Source organism: Artemia sp. Qi Xiang Cuo, chromosome 19 (genome assembly GCF_049724085.1).
Source record: "Artemia sp. Qi Xiang Cuo chromosome 19, ASM4972408v1, whole genome shotgun sequence".
Classification (NCBI taxonomy): domain Eukaryota; kingdom Metazoa; phylum Arthropoda; class Branchiopoda; order Anostraca; family Artemiidae; genus Artemia; species Artemia sp. Qi Xiang Cuo.
Window position 1 is genome coordinate 38,824,162 of NC_142812.1, and position 18,928 is coordinate 38,843,089.

The 18,928-nt window shown below is 34.7% G+C and overlaps 1 protein-coding gene and 1 long non-coding RNA gene across 2 annotated transcripts in view; one reads left to right on the forward strand and one right to left on the reverse strand.

The window, feature by feature from the left end:
• The window catches only part of LOC148940820 (uncharacterized), a 45,487-nt gene extending 30,179 nt beyond the window's left edge, over positions 1 to 15,308 (reverse strand). The window contains exon 1 of the long non-coding RNA XR_016143382.1: positions 15,076 to 15,308. This is a non-coding gene — a long non-coding RNA (uncharacterized LOC148940820). The remainder of the gene's footprint in view (positions 1 to 15,075) is intronic.
• The window catches only part of LOC148940821 (uncharacterized), an 89,357-nt gene that overhangs the window by 9,914 nt on the left and 60,515 nt on the right, over positions 1 to 18,928 (forward strand). The gene's annotated exons all lie outside the window — the stretch shown is intronic.

Sequence of the window (18,928 nt, forward strand, 5' to 3'; positions counted from 1 at the left end):
TCGAATGGAAATTAAAAGTTCTAGTGCTCTTTTTAAGTGACCAAAAAATAAGAGGGGAACTTGGCCCCCTCCCACGCTCATTTTTTCCCGAAGTCATCCAATCAAAATTTTGAGATAACCATTTTGTTCAGCATGGTCAAAAATCTAATAAATATGTCATTGAGGATGACTTGATCACCCACAGTTCCCGGGGGAAGGGTTGCAAGTTATGATCTTTGTCCATTGTTTACCTATAGGCCTAGTATTGGTTGATGGGAAGTATACAGATGTTTTCAGGAGGTATTTTCGGTGGGGGGGGGGGGGTCAGAGGAAGGGTTTACGGGGGAGGATCTTTTCATGGAGGGTTTTTCCTTGGGACACAGAGTCGGCTCTGGGTTTCCCAGCATTATTTAAAAAACGATCAGAAATTAACTAAAAAACAAGTTTTTTTCACGTGAAAGTAAGGAGCAACATTAAAACTTAAAACGAACAAAAATTATTATGTATATGAGGGGGTTTGCCCCCAAGTCAATAGCTCGCTCTTTACGCTAAAGTTTTCTTTAGTACTTTCAAAAGAGCTAATTAACCAGCCTTTGTTGTTCAAAGGTTTGTGAATCGAACAAATTCGAACTTTAGCGTAAATGGCGAGGAATTGACTATGGGGTAAACTCCCTTATATACATAATAAAAACATACGAATATAGTTTCCCTCACTATTTTCCAACTATGGTAGTTAAGTTCATTCTTCCTTCAATTATTTCTCCATTGACAAAGCTTATAAATCTTTCTTTTGAAAATGGGATTTTCCCCAGTTCTCTTAAGCGAGCTAGAGTAATTGTTTTATATAAAGGTGGACCAAGAAGTGACCCAGCCAATTATCGTCCTATATCTTTGCTGTCTGTTTTTAGCAAAATTTTTGAAAAAACCATGCTTTCCCGTCTACTTGCTTTTCTAGAGGCTAAAAGATTTTTACATGATTTTCAGTTTGGCTTCCGAGCTAAACATTCTACGGAGCATGCGTGTGTAAGTCTTTGAAATTTTCTCCACACCGCGCTTGACTCTGGTTTGATTCCTGCAGCTATATTCCTAGATGTCCGTAAGGCTTTTGACTCTTTAACTCATGAGATTCTGCTGTATAAGCTATCACACAATGGCGTAAGAGGACAGGCTCATGCTTGGTTTGATTCCTATTTGTCAGGTAGAACTATCTCCGTAGATTCCCTTTCCCACTTTTCGTCTGAAGTTGAGTTTGGTGTTCCTCAAGGTTTTATTCTTGGACCGTTTCTTTTTTTGGTTTATGTTAATGACTTTATAGTTGCGGTTATGAATCAAAAACCTACAGTTTGCTGTCGCCTATGTCATCCTGAATCTTTCAATGCTAAAAAAAAATCGATCGTTTTCGCAGGATGTGGACACTCTCGTTGCTTTCACTGATGACAGTACCATTGGAACTGTAGTAAGAACTGAGTCTGAGATGCTTCCCAAATTAGCTAACCTTTTTGAGAGAGTCGTTCTTTGGTTTGATTCAAATTTCTTTGCCCTAAATGTTGCTAAGTCAAGTTTTTTTATTTTTTTCCCGTACATCTCTGGTGTGCCCTGTGTTATCTAATATCCGGCTTTCAAGAGGCTCTCTCAGTAGACCTAAGGAACAATCTATAAGATTTCTCGGTGTTCTTCTCGATGAAAATCTTTCATTCAAACATCATATTGGACTAATTAATATGAAGATCTCAAAGAATCTTGGAATTTTGAGGAAGTTAAAACCCATTTTCCCTGAATCAGTTTTAAAAATTCTGTTCCATTGCTTAGTTCAGTCCTACGTCTCTTATTGCGCTACAATATGGATGTCAACTTTCTCTTCTTTTTTGAAACCACTTTCTAAGTTATATGATAAGGCAAGAAGGCTTATACAGGAAACAAATTGTACTAAAACTAACCCAACTAGCCTATTACTTGATTTGCAGTCTCTCTACAATCTTTCGTGTGCGTCTTTCACTTTTCATCAAATTCATGGTGATTTTCCCACAGCCCATCAAACTACTCCTTCTTTCGTCACTGATGGGTCTTCGCATCATCTTCACAATTAAAGGAATATTAATATTTTATTTACTCCATTGGTGAGGTCTGACTTTAATCCATTAACTGCTTGTCATATCGTTTGGAATCAAACAGTTCGTGGTAACGAACTGTAAGTAAGGAACGACCCGGCTCAATGGTAACCGAAACTCTAGAAAACGGGTTTTAGAAACAATAGATATATCAAAAGAATCAGATTTCAATGCTGATTTCAAATATATAACTTTCATCAAGTTTAGTGCTACCCATCAAAAGTTACGCGCCTGAGAAAATTTGGCTGATTTTTAAAAAAAGGGGGAAAGACCCCCTAAAAGTTATAGAACCTTAATGAAAATCACACCATCATATTCAGCGTATCAGAGAGCCCTACTGTAGAGGTTTCAAGCTCCTATCTACAAAAATGTGGAATTTTGCATTTTTTGCCAGAAGAAAGATCACGTATGCGTGTTTATTTGTTTGTTGTTTTTTTTTCCCAGGGGTGATAGTATCCACCTAGTGGTCCTAGAATATCGTGCGAGAGCTAATTCGAACGGAAATCAAAAGTTCTATCTCCCTTTTTAAGTGACAAAAAAAATGGAGGACAACTAGGCCCCCTCCCACGCTTATTTTTTTCCTAAAGTCACCCGATCAAAATTTTGAGATAGCCATTTTGTTCAGCATGGTCAAAAATATGATAAATATGTCTTTTAGGATGACTTAATCCCCGAAGTTCCCAGAGGGAGGGCTAAAAGTTATGAACTTTACCCAATGTTAACATATAGTATTGGTTATTGGGAAGTATACAGAAGTTTTCAGGAGGTTTTTTTTCTGGTAGTGGGAGGGAAGGTTGGGTCGGTGGTTATGTTGGAGGATCTGTTCATGAAGGAAGTTTTCATGGGGGAAGGGAAATTGCCATGAAGGGGGCGCCGGACTTGCCAGCATTATTTATTGGTTATTGGGAAGTATACAACCATTTTCAGGAAGGATTTTTTCTGGAGGGGGGGGGAGGGGCTAGAGGAGGGGGTTACTCTGGAGAATATTTCCGTGGAGGATGTTTCTTGGGGGTAAGGGAAAGGGCGATGAAGGGGGCGCCGGATTTCCAAGCATTATTTAAAAAACGAGCAGAAATTAAATAAAAAAACAAGTTTTTTCACCTGAAATGTAAGAAGGAATATGAGAACTTAAAACGAACAGAAATTATACCGTATGTGAGGGGATTCTCCCTCAAGTCACTAACTTACTCTTTACGCTACAGTTTTTTTTTTTTTAGTGCTTTCAAAAGAGCACTATATTGTAATTACACGGGCTTTGTGATTCAGGGTTTTGTGAATAAAATATATTTTTAACTTTTAATGTAAAGAGAGTGGTATTGACTATGGGGAGAACCCCCTCATATATGAAATAACATATACGTAATAAAAAAAAAAAACAATAAAAAAACAAGCGATACGGCTCAATAGTAATCGAAACTTTTAAAAACGGAAATTCGATGTCATCAGATATATCAAAGGAATGTGTTTATAATTCCGATTCTGAATATAATGCTTACTTAAATTTTAGTATAACGCATCAAACGGTCGTGGACTGTAAAAATTTACTCAATATTTAAAAAGGGGGGAAACATCACGCCCAAGGTACGGAGTTTTAATACAAATCCAGCAGTTAGATTAAACATATCAGAAAACCCTCTTTCAAGCTCATATCTGCAAAAATCTGCAACTTTGTATTTTTTGCCAGAAGAAAAATATACGAATATGGAAGTTAGTTACGTAAGTTAATTTGTAAAGACATCCATTTAGCAAAAGAAAAGTAAAATTTTTATGCAAATAAAAGCTGCATTAACTAAAAAACGATCAGAAATTAAAAAAAAAACAAGTTTTTTTAACTGAAAGTAAGGAACGACGTTAAAACTTAAAACGAACAGAAATTATTCCGTATATGAAGGGGGCTGTCCCCTCCTCAACGCCTCGCTCTTTACGCTAAATTTTAACTCTGTCTCACAACTTTATTTTTTAAAAAAATAAAAAAATTTAGAGTAAAGAGCGAGGCGGTGAGGAGGGGCCAGCCCCTTTCATATACGGAATAATTATAATTAAAATGAAATTTAAGAAGTAATATTAGAACTTAAAACGAACAGAAAATATAACGTATGTGAGGGGGTTCTCCCCCAAGTCAATACCTCGCTCTTTACGCTACAGTTTTTTTTAGTGCTTTCAAAAGAGCTATCTATTCTAATGAAACGGCCTTTGTGATTCAGAGTTTGGGGCTGTCCCCTCCTCAACGCCGCCCGCGTTTCGCTAAATTTTGTCTATGTCTCACAAATTTATTTTTTAAAAAAAAAAAAAAATTTAGCGTAACGAGCGAGGCGTTGAGGAGTGGACAGCCCCTTTCATATACGGAATAATTATATTTCAACTGAAACGTAAGAAGGAATATTAGAACATAAAACAAACAGAAATTATAAAGTACGTGAGGGGGTTCTCCCCCAAATCAATATCTCCCACTTTACGCTACAGTTTTTTTAGTGTTTTAAAAAGAGCTATCTATTGTAATTAAACGGCCTTTGTGATTCAGAGGTTTGGGAATTAAAATTGTTTTTTACTTTTAACGTAAAGAGCGTGGTATTGACTAAGGGGAGAACCCCCTCATATACGTAATAACGTATACGTAATAAAAAAAAACAATAAAAAAACAAGCGATACGGCTCAATAGTAATCGAAACTTTTAAAAACGGAATTTTTATGTCAATAAATGTATCAAAAGAATGTGTTTATAATGGTGATTCTAAATATAAAAATTTTATTAGTTTGAGTGTTCCGCTTCAAAGACGAGGGTCCTGTTAAAAGCTAACTAATATTTAAAAAGGGGGGGAAACATCCTGCACAAGTGAAGGAATTTTAATAAAAATCACGCCGTCAGATACAATGTTTCAGAAAATCTTATCATATACGTTTTGACTCCATATCTGCAAAAATCTACAACTTTGTATTTTTTGCCAGAAGAAAAATATACGAATATAGATGTTAGTTACGTAAGTTAATTTGTAAGGACATCCATTTAGCAAAAGAAAAGTAAAATTTTTATGCAAATAAAAGCTGCATTAACTAAAAAACGATCAGAAATTAAATAAAAAAAACAAGTTTTTTAAACTGAAAGTAAGGAGCGACATTAAAACTTAAAACGAACAGAAATTATTCCGTATATGAAAGGGGCTGTCCCCTCCTCAACGCCTCGCTCTTTACGCTAAAGTTTGACTCTGTCTCACAACTTTATTTTTTAAAACAATAAAAAACTTTAGCGTAAAGAGCGAGGCGTTGAGGAGGGGACAGCCCCTTTCATATACGGAATAATTTCTGTTCGTTTTAAGTTTTAATGTCGCTCCTTACTTTCAGTTTAAAAAACTTGTTTTTTTTTATTTAATAACCTACCTGAGTCAGCTCAAGAATGTCACTCGGTTGGTACTTTCAAAAATATCTTAAGAAATTTTTTAATGTCTTGATGTTTCATGTTTAAATATATTTCTGTTAATTTTATTATTACTATTTGGGAGGGGGGGTGACACTAGCCTGGGTTGGAAACACTTGTTGTGAGGGGTACTGAGTTTGTCTAATATTTTTTGTGAGTTGGTTTCAAATATATATTTAGAATTTGGTTTAATTTATTGGATTGTCCTACATCTTTTCCTTTTTTTGTTTGGGGGGGGGAGGGGTCTCATAAAATCGCGTTTTGTTTGGGTTTTTTAATTATTGTTTTTTTTCTCTTCTTTGTTTTGTGTGTGTGTGTGTGTTGCGTCTTTGAAAGGTTGAAATGCAATGCATTATATTGAACAGACTGTTTTTTTGGTTTTTTTTTCTTTTTTTTTTAGTATTTATGCCATTTCTGTTTTTCCGGTGTTTTTTTTCCTGGCCATAGAACCTTATGAGGGCTTCTATATTGATGTGTTTTTGTCGTAAATTTGCTGGTTGAATAAAATGAATGATTGATTGATCATAGGGTGGTCCACGCGGAATAAATCGGTTGCTTGTTAGTCCCCTGCTTGCTTTTTGGTTTTATAATTTTTTGTTTGCTTTTTTTTTGTGTGGATCATTGCTTTTTATGATTTTTTTTATTTATTGATTTTTTTTTCTTTCTTTCTTGTGTTGAGTCTCTTAAACGTGTGAATGTATGATGTTGAAAATGTTTTTGTTCTTTCTGTATTTGTTTCATTTCTGTTTCTCCCCTGTTTTTTTCCTGGCCATAGAGCCTTACGGGGGGGTTTATATTGAAGTGTATTTTGTTAAGTTTATTGATTGAATAAATTGATTGATAGATTGATTGAGAAGTTAGTTACGTAAATTAATTCGTAAGTTACGTCAAAACAAAATTTCGAGAAAGCCATTTAACCAAAAAAAAGTAAAATCAATGTGCAAATTTCATTTTGATTATTCATGTACGGTGAGCCAAAATCAAAGCTGCATTTATTAAAAAAAAGTTAAGAAATTAAATAAAAAAACAAGTTTTTTTAACTGAAAGTAAGGAGCGACGTTAAAACTTAAAACGAACAGAAATTATTCCGTATATGAAAGGTGCTGTCCCCTCCTCAACGCCTCGCTCCTTACGCAAAACTTTGGCTGTTTCACAACTTTATTTTTTAAAACAACAAAAGACTTTAGCATAAAGAGCGAGGCGTTGAGGAGAGGACAGCCCCTTTCATGTACGGAATAATTTCTGTTCGTTTTAACTTTTAATGTCGCTCCTTAGTTTCAGTTAAAAAAAACTTGTTTTATTTTATTTAATTTTACTCAGAATTTAACCAATTAACTGTTTTATAGCAATAAAATGCAAGAAACCTGTAAAAAATTATCCAAGATTACTATCTCTCTTATTATGCAAAAGATAACATTGCGCTCCAAACAAGGCATATATTGGAATATGGAAATTCAAGTATGTATTTATTGCATTTGCTGATAATGAAATAAACATACCGAGCATTTGATCGATCGCTGTACCGGTCTGTGCTGTTATTCTCTTTATCAATTGATTTGGCGAGTTTTGAATGCTTTATCAACATGTAATATCAACGTTACGGTGTCGAAAATATGTAAGAGTCCTTTTCCATTAGCGATGATTTCGTAGAATTGGCTATCAGATTATTCAATTGTCATTGATGGTCCAGTTAGAACTATCTGAGTTCGAATCTTTTCTATTATACCTATACAACAGTTTGAAATGTATTTATACAGATTTTAAGTTGAAAGAAAAGACTGATGTATGAAAAAATGCAGGGAAAATATATAATTTGGGAAATATATTTGCACATTAGGGGGGTCAGGGTTAAAGTATCATTCCTAAAAGCGCTTCACTTTACTCTACCACCAACCCCCGTAATGTGCAATTACATAGTCCATATTGTATATTTCCGACGCATTTTGACATACGTCACTCTTGTTTCAACTTAATACCCCTATATTGGAGCAACTTAATCCACGAGCACAGTTTATATAATTATCCAGTAAGTTTACCGCAGATGATTTCTGGCTCTTCATTCTCGGTGCGAACAAAAAGCTCCTCCCACTTATTTGTGCACTTATTGGTTGAGCCAGCCAAGTGGTTTTGTCAGTACTTGTTCCGTAGGTGATTATTCTTTGTCTATAGCACAGTTTATAGAATTATCTATATTCTATAAACTATAAAATTATCTAATTCTATAAACTGTTGTCTATAGGTTCTCTGGAGCACTCGCACCTCGGTCCGGGTTTTTATAATGGGTAAGATAGGGAAAGATCATACTGCTAATTATATAAACTGTGTCCACGAGTAAATAGAGGTATGTATAAGATATAACGGAAACGATACCTGAATTCAATTAAAATTAACAAGCCTATGTTACGATTTTTAACAATTGGATGTGGGTAGCGTATTTCTGTCACTGGATTGATGAAAATGCTTGATATAGAAGCATCTTCAATCTAACCTAATATTAAATATAAAAAAAACAATTTTTTTTAACTGAGAGCAAGGCGCAACATTATAACCTTGAACGAGAAGAAATAATTCCGTATATGAAAGGGATTATCCTCTCCTCTACCTCTTGCTCTTTTCGCTAAAGTTTGACTCTTTCTAACAATTTTGTTTTTTAAAACAATAAAAACTGTAGCGTAAAGAGCGAGGCGTTGAGGAGGGGACAGCTTTTAAGTTTTAATGTCGCTCCTTACTTTCAGTTAAAAAAAAATTGTTTTTTTTATTTAATTTCTGATCGTTTTGTAGTTAATGCAGCTTTTATTTTGGCTTACCGTCACTGAATATGTAAAATAAAATTTGCATATTAATTTTACTTCTCTTGTGTTAAATGGCTTTCCAATAAACCAAAACCAATACTATACAGAAATACCAATAAAGAAATTATTCCGGAAATTAAAAAGTTCTAGTACCCATTTTAAGAAACGAAAAGGATTGGATGGCAACCAGTCCCTTCCTATAGCTCTTTTACCCAAGGATCTTCCCATATCCCCCACCCCCTGTGCTTGAGGCATCAGATTAATATTTGAATATATTATTTGCTGAGTTTGGCTCGTTGTTTCAGTTCAAATGCAAGTAGTTCAAATTTTTAACTGATCGGCTTGGAAACTACAGGGTGCATGAATTTGGCACCCGGCTAACCCGACTAAACCGAAAACCCGGAAAAAAAAGCAGGAAACCCGGCTAAAGACAACAAACATGAATAAAATTGCTTAGTATGGTAAGCGGAGATTAGGATGGCCCTAAAACACCATAATACCGTGCTTTACACATTTTTAATTCATATAATATAGAATTCCGATCCCCCCAAAATGTTAATTGAACACACTATCAAAAATTATTGCGCAACACTGCTATTGGTCAACATTTTTGTTTATGAATATTCAGGTTTTGCCTGAAACCCAAAAATTTAGCTCTTAAGCAGAAAACTGAAATTTTTTTGCAAATATCCATGTACTTAAGCCATAATAAAACTGTGCAGAAAAACAACATAAATTAATTTTTAAGAAGCTTCCCCCTCCCCCCCCCCAAAAAAAAAAAATCAAAAGTGATATTAAAACCTAAAAAGAGCAAAAGCATAATCAGTTTTTACTGAAAACAAACAGAAATTATTATTGATGAATAAATAAGGCCTAAAACAAACAGAAATTGAAATGAATGATCAAGTCAAGCTATAAAATAACCCCATAGCTACAGCAATTGGTTTTAGATTGCTGTATGATTGATTTAACCATTTTTCACTCTGACATACCTTAATGAAACATGAGGAATGCACAAAACCACTTATTCAAAGTGTCGTTTAACCAGCAAGAATGTAATAGCTGCTTTGGCTAGGAGATCAGCCATAAACTTCTTTTTCAAAAAGTTTTGTTTTCGGCACTGTTAATCACAAACGTGGTCTTTAAACCCTATTAAATGAAAAAAAACAAGGTTTTTTTTTAACTGAAATTAAGGAGCAACATTAAAACTTAAACGAACAGAAATTATTCCGTGTATGAAAAGGGCTGTCCCCTCTTCAACGCCTCGCTCTTTACGCTAGAGTTTTTTATTGTTTTGAAAAATAAAGTTGTGAGAAAGAGTCAAACTTTAGAGTAAAGAGCGAGGCGCTGAGGAGGGGACAGCCCCCTTAATATACGGAATAATTTCTGTTCGTTTTAAGTTCTAATGTTGCTCCTTACTTTCAATTAAATACACTTATTTTTTATTTAACTTCTGAACGTTTTTGAATTAATGAAGGTTTTGGTTTTGGCTCACCGTACATGAATAATTAAAACAAAATTTTCATATTAATTTTACTTTTTTGGTTAAATAGCTTTCTCGAAAGTTCTTTAATTTTATTTACGAACGTTTTTAATAGTAATAAATATACGTAACTTACGAAATAACTTCCGTAACGAACTTGAATATTCATATATTTCTAATATGTATATTAAGGGTTCGCCCCCTAGTCAATACCTTGCTCTTTACGCTAAAGTTTGAATTTTGTTCCAATTCTTTAAAAATGACCCCTTAATCACAAAGGCCGTTAATTAGAATAAATAGCTCTTATGAAAGTAGGCTACTACGAAAAAAAACTTTAGCGTAAAAAGCGAGGTATTGATTAGGGGGCAAACCCAATCATATACGGAATAATTTCTGTTGTTTTGTTTTAGATTTAATTTCTGATCGTTTTTTTAAATAATGCTGGGAAATCCAGCGACCCTTCATAGCAGTATCCCTTCCCCCATGAAAAATTTCTCCATGGAAAGATCCTCCCACGTAGCCCCCGACCCCACCCCTACACCACCAAAAATTCCCCCTGAAAACGTCTGTATGCTTCCCAATAACCAATAGGCCTACTATGTGTAAAAATTGGGCAAACTTCATAACTTGCAGCCCTGCTCCCGGGGATTGTGGTGGAGTAATCATCCTCAAAAACATAGTTATTGTATTTTTTGACGATGCTGAACGAAATGACTATCTTAAAATTTTAGTCAGGTGACTTTGGGAAAAAAATGAGCGTGGGAGGGGGCCTAGTTGCCCTCCAATTTTTGGTCACTTAAAAAGAGCACTAGAACTTTTAATTTACATTCGAATGAGCCCTGCCGTGATATTCTAGGACCACTGCGTCTTAACGATCACCCCTGGGGAAAAGAAACAAAAAAACAAATAAACACTCATCCGTGATCTTTCTTCTGGCAAAAATTACAAAATTCCACATTTTTGCAGATAGGAGCTTGAAACCTCTTCAGTAGGGTTCTCTGATATGTTGAATCTTATGGTGGGATTTTCATTACGGTTCTATGACGTTTAGGTGGTGTTTCCCCCTTTTTTGAAAATTAGGCAAATATTCTCAGGCGCGTAACTTTTGATGAGTACTACTAAACTTGATGAAACTTATATATTTGAAATCAGCATAAAAATCCGATTAAAATCTGTTTTTTAGAGTTTCGGTTACTATTGAGCCGGGTTGCTCCTTACTTACAGTTCGTTACCACGGACTGTTTGATTCAGGTCATTTCAATGACGGATGAGAAATTGGAAGGAGAACAAGAGTTTTCATGAATTAAGGAGGGAGTATGTGTCAGTTAATCTATATGTCAGTTAAAACATATGAGCGGTTCGAGTAATACATTTTCTCAATTTAACAAATAAACAAGAGACTTTATTAATCATCTAGTTATAATGCAGCTTTAGTTACAATTGGCTTTAATTATGATGTAGGCTAATCAATACAAGTACGTACGAGGGCACCTATTCCGGGGAGGAGACAACCAAAATAATAAAATTAACGCAAATATGTAGAAGAAAACTGCGTCAATAAGAGAAGAGGGAATGAGGCCGAGGAGATTACTGCTTCCACTTAATCAAAGGTATGATGGCCTTTATTTGGCCTTTTTGGCCTAGTGGGCTGGAGTATTTAAAATCTGTTTCGTATATTTCCTATCAAATTATTCGTATTAATCTAAAAGTTTCGTCTTTAAATATTCTTCCTATTAATTTACGCAAACCAGTTTATAAGAAAAAGTATTGATGGGCTAAAAGGTTTTTATATCACCTCAGGGTATTCAATCCTCTTCCGAGGAGCTCTCTTAAAAATTATTTATCTAGGAATATCAAAGGTAATTTTTAAATCTGTGGTTATCGCTATTAAATATAAGGCAAGGTTCCCACCCCCCACCCTAGATTTTTGTGCTCCTAAATTTGAAAAATCCCTTTTTTGTGGTATATTTTCATTAAAAGTTCTTTTTTGTTTTTTCATTGAAAAATGAAAAAACACAACAAAATTGTCCACCATCCTGATCCCGAAAATTTTTTTGCCCCTCTCATAGATTTCCATGAATTGACCCCACTGTGGACTGTCCCTGGTTTGCTTAAAAGTTACAGGAGATAAAATAATCTCTGGAGGGTTATATGTCTGCTAGCCCCTCAATGAGGGCTATTAGCCTTCAGCGATTTAAACTTTACATATGTGGATGTGCCAAATATGCTTTGGTAGAGCTTACCTTTATTCACCCACATCATTTTTCACAGTATAAGGAAGCAACGGCTATTTCTAATGTTAAAAGTTTTACACAATTGACTAGTGGAAACATACATTTAAAGTTCGTTACATTAAAGTTTGATAGTGCTTAAAAACATGTTAATCCAATTGAGCGACCATTGTGCTTTAACCAGGGCCGTATCCAGGATTTTTGTTCAGGGGGGGTTTTACTAATTTTTGACATTTTTTGGGGGGGGGGTTTACTAATTTTTGACTCAGTTTTCGAGTCTTATTCGACTTATTTTCGACTTATTTTCGAGTCTGTCAAAAATTTCGGGGGGGGGGGGTTCAAACCGGGTAAACCCCCCCCCTGGATACGGCCTTGGCTTTAACAGTTGTTTTTTTAAGAATAGAGACAAGAATTCGAGCTTTACCCTTTCCTCAACCCTCGCTCTTTACGCTAAAGTTTGAATTTTTGCCACAATTCTTTAAGAAAGACTGCTCAAACACAAGGTCAGTCGAATTTGAATGATAAGTATCTTTAAAGAACTTTAAGACTTTAGCGTAAATAGCGAGGGTTGAGGAAGGGGTACCTCCCTCATACACGGAATAATTCCTGTTTGGTTAAGTTTTAATGCCGGTTTTCACTTTCATTTGAAAGATTATTTTGTATGTCTTTATTTAATTGCTGACAGGGGCTACTCTTGAATTACAGTTTGTTGCTACGAACTGTTTGATTCTAAGGCACTCCTAAATGTGACGGTGGCTACAACACACTCCGCCTCGACCCCTGTTTTTAGAAGTAAAAAAATGACTATCGTATCGACATTTTGACTGACGAATTCAGACGATCCGAACTGGACTTTTCAGAAACTCATATCCCAGGGGTAGGAAGCATGAAATTAGGTGATATAGAATTTGTTTACTCAGGCAGGAAGGATGGGGTACATAGACAGGGAGCAGGGCTCATGATGAATAAGGAATCTGCTAAGTCTTGTATAGGCTGTGAAGGTATCAATAATAGAATGCTAATTGCTCATTTTATGACTAAAAAGCTCAGGGTATCAGTTATAATAGTATAGAACCGACTGATAAAGATACTAGTGACTCAGATGAATTTTACTTGCAGTTACAGGAGCAAATAGACAGGGTTCCAGGTAGAAGTATGGTGTTTTTACTAGGAAATTTTAACGCCCAGGTTGGTAGAAATAGGGATAGATGGTATCCTAGCCTAGGTAAACTTTGTGTAGAAAAAGAAAACAGTAATGGATACAGACTTTTGCAATTTTGTAGGTATAACAATCTAGTTATGACCAATACGATGTTTGGTCATAAAATGGCTCATAAGTTAACATGGTATTCACGTGATGGTAAGACAGCAAACCTTATTGATTATGTTATAGTAAACCGGAACCTGACAGGATGAATACAGGATACTAGGGTATAGGAGTGCTGTTATTGATGTTAAAAGTAAGGATCACCATCTAGTAATGTCAAGCGTTAATTTAAAGCTAAAATCTCGGAAGGGTAATACCCCCCGGGAAGTTATGATGTTGGTAGAGTCCAGGATGAGAATTTGCGGTAAATTGTCCAGGAACAGTTGAATACTAAACTTCAGAGTTTAAGATTTGATAATGTGGAAGATGGTCGGAATGATTTTAAAAAATAATTTGTGAAGTTGCTGAAGGTGTCTTCAGCAACTGCAGCTAAGAATATTAGGACTGCAAAGCTAGGACTGCAGCTAAGAATATTAGTGAAAAAGCTTTATATTTAACAGATAGGAGAATGGAATTGTACAAAAATTATCTGAGTGACGGATGATACGAAAACTAAAGGAAAGTGGAGAAAGCATTAAAATATGAACTAAGGAGGTGTGAAGTGGAGGCCATGGATAAAATTGCCGAGGATCTGGAAGATGCAGCCCGACGGTACAATAGTAAAATATTGTACTGGCATGTTAATAAATTGAGAGGGATTAGTCAATCCGGACTTGGCTCAATTAAAGATAGGAATGGGGCCACAATTAGCGATAAGAAAAGAGTTAAGAGAGATGAGTAGAACATTTTGAGAATTTGCTAAACCGAGATAGATTTGCAGGAAAAGCTATAGAGGAAAATGAAAAAGTTTTTGATACCTTGGATGTGAAGGAAGATTTGTTTTGTGAGTAATTAGCGACAGTACTAAAAGCATTAAAAAATAATAAGGCTCCAGGTGCTAATAGGGCGATAAATGAGTTTCTTAAATGTGGTGGCTCTGAGGTTAGAAATAAGTTACTGAAGATTATGAATAGGATTTTTGAAAAAGGGGAAGTACCTAACGATTTTAGGAAAACCTTAATTAAGCCACTTTATAAGAAACGTGAAAAAAGTGAATGTGGTAATTATCGAGGCATTGTTCTGGTCTCTGTAGGTAGCAAATTACTTAGTAATATGATACTTTTTAGACTGAGAGATGCTGTAGACAAAGTTTTAAGAGAAGAACAGTGCGGTTTTAGAAAAGGTAGAGGATATATCGACCAAATTTTCACTCTTAGGTTAATAATTAAGAAGTGCCCGAATTGTCAAACACCTTTGGCCCTCAGTTTTATAGATTATGAGCAAGCGTTCGATTCTGTTGATAGGAGAGCTTTAGTAAAGGTTTTATCTTTGTATGGTATACCAGACAAATACATTAAAGTGATTAGTACTATGTACGAGAATAACACTTCTGTGGTTAAGGTAAAAAATGAGGTTAGCAGCTGGTTTTGTATTAAAGCAGGAGTTAAGCAGGGTTGTGTTCTATCCCCCTTTATATGAATTATTTTGATGGACTTTGTCTTAAGGAGAACAGGAAATACAATGGGAGAGCACGAAATCAAATGGGGAGGAAAAAGTCTCCTGGACTTAGATTATTCTAATGATTTAAGCATCCTAGACGAAAGTGTGAGCAAAATGAATGAACTTTTAGAGGTTTTGCGAGTTCAGGGTGCTAGAATAGGTTTGAAAATTAATTTGAAGAAGACTAAGCCGCTAGGAGAAAGTGATCATGAAAAGATAACGCTTGGTGACGAAAAGATTGATCAAGAAAGTAACTTCACTTACCTTGGTAGTATTATTAGCAAAGACGGCAGGAGCACTGAAGATGTTAAAAGTAGAACAGCCAATGTTCAGGGTGTTTTTTTCACAGTTAAAAAAAGTTCGGAAAAATAGGAAGATACGTCTGCAAACCAAAATTAGAATATTAGAAGCTACAGTGATGACAGTGGTCAAATATGGCTCTGAAGCATGGGTGCTTCGAAAAGCGGATGAAGATTTGCTAGATATTTTCTAGAGAAATTGCTTAAGGACTGTTCTGGGTACCCGGCTGACTGACCGTATTTCAAACAATAGGCTTTACGAAAACTGAGGTTCAGTACCACTCTCTAGGGCTATATTGAAAGAAAGGTTGAGGTGGCTAGGGCACGTTGTGCGGATGAAGGATGACAGATTGCCGAAGATTGTCCTTTTCGGCCCACGGTCTAGGGCTAAACAGAAAGCAGGTTGTCATTGTCTGGGGTGGGAAGAAGTCATAAAGATAGATTTAAAGGAAATGGGAACTTCGTGGGAGGGTGTAAAGAGAGAGGCTTTGAAAAGATTGGGATGGAGAAGAAGCGTGTGTAGCTGTGTTGGACTCAAGTGGCTTGGTACTGCGGTGAGTTACTACTAGTAGTAGTAGTAGTAGCAATGCTTTATTCATCCCTGAGTGACTATCATCATTAAAAAGAAAACACAACAAAATATTTATCTGGGAGAGGAGGTGGCTTGAATATAAAAAACAATTTTGGGATTATCACTTTCATAGTTTCCGAGGGGAGGTCTTCAAACAAATCTTTATTGTGGGGATCTCCCATCCATTATTACTGCTTACCCTTAAGTACAGGCATGCATATGAATGTATTACTTGGTGTTACACTTAATAGTTCAGTAAAAAGAAGGGAACTGTTACCCCTCAGCACCCATATTACAAGCTTGAAAAATTTTAAGGCCGAACTAACCAACCATGGCAAAACAAAGAATTAAGTCTTGAAAACAACAATTGTAGGGCCATTAAAAAGAAAAAAAACAATAACCAAATGAATATTCCGTGTGGTAAACAACAAAGCGTGCTCAAAGTTGAGAACGGCAAAGAATCTTAACCACAATATTTTTTAAATATGAAGGAATCTTCATTCAAAAGAAATCAAAGAAACAGTCAGTATATTCAGAACCTACTCCAGAAATCAACCACGGAAGTGGAAAATACAAAACAATGAGATAATCCTATAACAACACATAAGCAATTGACAAAAAAAAAAAAAAAAAAAAAAAAAAAAAAAAAAAATGAAAAGAACCTTAATATCCTTTTGAGAAATAATCCTCCTTTTGGCATCTAATCCTGCTATTCGTTTAGGTATAATATATAATTAAATCCCTTGAAGATTTTTCTTGACTGAGTTGGAATTTGATACTAACTTTTTCCCCTTTTTTTATAATATTAAACAGTTTGTGGTAGCAAAATGTAATTAAGGAGCGACACGGGCTAATAGTACTCGAAACTCTAAAAAGAGGAGTTTTGATAAAAACTAATACATGAAAATACGTTAAGTCTAAAATTCCCCATCAGAAGCTACCAGACAGAGGAAATTTGTCTTATTTTCGAAAAAGCAAGAAAGCATGATTTTAATGAAAACCATACCATCAGATTTAGCAGGTCAAAGAATCTTATCGTAGAGGTTGAAGGCCCTAGCTACAAAAATGTGGAATTTTATTATTTTTTTTTTCTGAGGAATAATCACGGATGTGTGTTTATTATTTTTTTTCCTCCTGCGTGATCGCGTCCAACCAATAGTCCTAGAAAATCGAGAGAGGCTTAGTTCGACCGGAAATTAACAGCTCTAGTGTCCCTTTTAAGTAAAAAAAAAAAAAGATTAAAGATTATGTCACGGAAAAGTGGCTATTTCTGTCATTTTGTGGCACTCTCTAGGAGGCACAGGATTTGAAAATTTTGAGATGGCCAAACAATTCAAAATTACCGAAAACCTGTGTAATAAGCATCCTAGCTTCAGAGGTAGCTAAGCCGCGTGGTAGCGCATTCGTTCCTATAGAGTCACGCAGTACGCAGTCCATACAAATTAAACGATTAATATAGACATTTATTTTAAAGCTTCATTTTACTAATTGACTCGCTTGATGTTTGATAAAGTTACGTACCATGATCTATACTTATGTATCAGTTATAAACCAGGAAGGTCACTGAGTCATAGTTTAGGTTGTTACTCCGAATATTTGGCCTCACGTCCGGGAGCCTTTCTCAAAAAAAAAAAAAAAAAAAAAAAAAAACCAATCAAAAAACGAAAAAAATGGATAAAAGAAATGAAATTTGTTCGTTTTTTTTTTTCGCTGAGAAAGCTCCCGGGCGTGGGGCAGAAATATTCGGAGTATTTTTTAACTAAGTGTTTATTTGTTGTTATTTATTGTTTCACTGCTTTATTTAATTAAAACCCGTTTTTCTTGCTTATATATATATATATATATATATATATATATATATATATATATATATATATATATATATATATATATATATATATATATATATATATATATATATATATATATATATATATATATATATATATATATATATATATATATATATATATATATATATATATATATATATATATATATATATATATATATATATATATATATATATATATATATATATATTTATATATATATATCTATATATATATATATCTACTACTACTACTACTACTACTACTACTACTACTACTACTACTACTACTACTACTACTATATATATATATATATATATATATATATATATATATATATATATATATATATATATATATATATATATATATATATATATATATATATATATATATATATATATATATATATATATATATATATATATATATATATATATATATATATATATATATATATATATATATATATATATATATATATATATATATATATATATATATATATATATATATATATATATATATATATATATATATATATATAGCTACGTTGAACAAAATGGCTATTTCAAAATTTTGATTGGATGTGTTTGGGGAAATTGTGGCGTGAGAGGGTGGTCAGTTACCCTTCAGTCACTTTCGACTAATAAAAATAAAGTTTCTACAGCAACTATTTCTATAAGAACCTTATATGCCCCCAGGGTATAACTTACAACCCTTACCCTGAGAGCTGCGGGGGGGGGGGGAGGTCATCCTCAAAGACATAATTTCTAGAACTTTCAACTATGTTGAAAGTTGGCTTTTTCAAAATTTCAATTGGATGTGCTTGGGGAAATGGTGGTGGTGAGAGGGGATTAGTTGTCCCCCAATCACTTTCTACTATTAAAAAGGGCACTATCCCTTTCAATTTCCAATCGAATGAGCCCTTCTTGAAACTTTTACGACAACGCTTTCTATAAAAACCTTTTATGGTCCCACAGCATAACTTACTACCCTTACCCTGAGGGCTGTGGGGGGGGGGGGGTGTCATCCTCAAAGACCTAATTTCCAGACTTTTAACTACGTTGATCGAAATGGCTATGTGTTTGGGGAAATGTAGGGCGTGAGACGGGGGTTAGTTGCCCTCCAATCAATTTAGACTTTTTAAAAGGGCACTACCCCTTTCAATTTCTAATTGGATGGACCCTTTCTGAAGTTTCTGCAACAATACTATCTATAAGAACCTTATATGCCCCCAAGGCATAACATACACCCCTTTCCCTAAGGGGTGTGGAGGGTTTGTCATCCTCGAAGACATAATTTCTAGTACTTTCAACTACGTTGAACAAAATGGTTTTCTCAAAATTTTGATTGGATGCGTTTGGGGATATGGTGGACGTTAGAGGGGGGTTTGTTGCCCTCCAATCACTTTA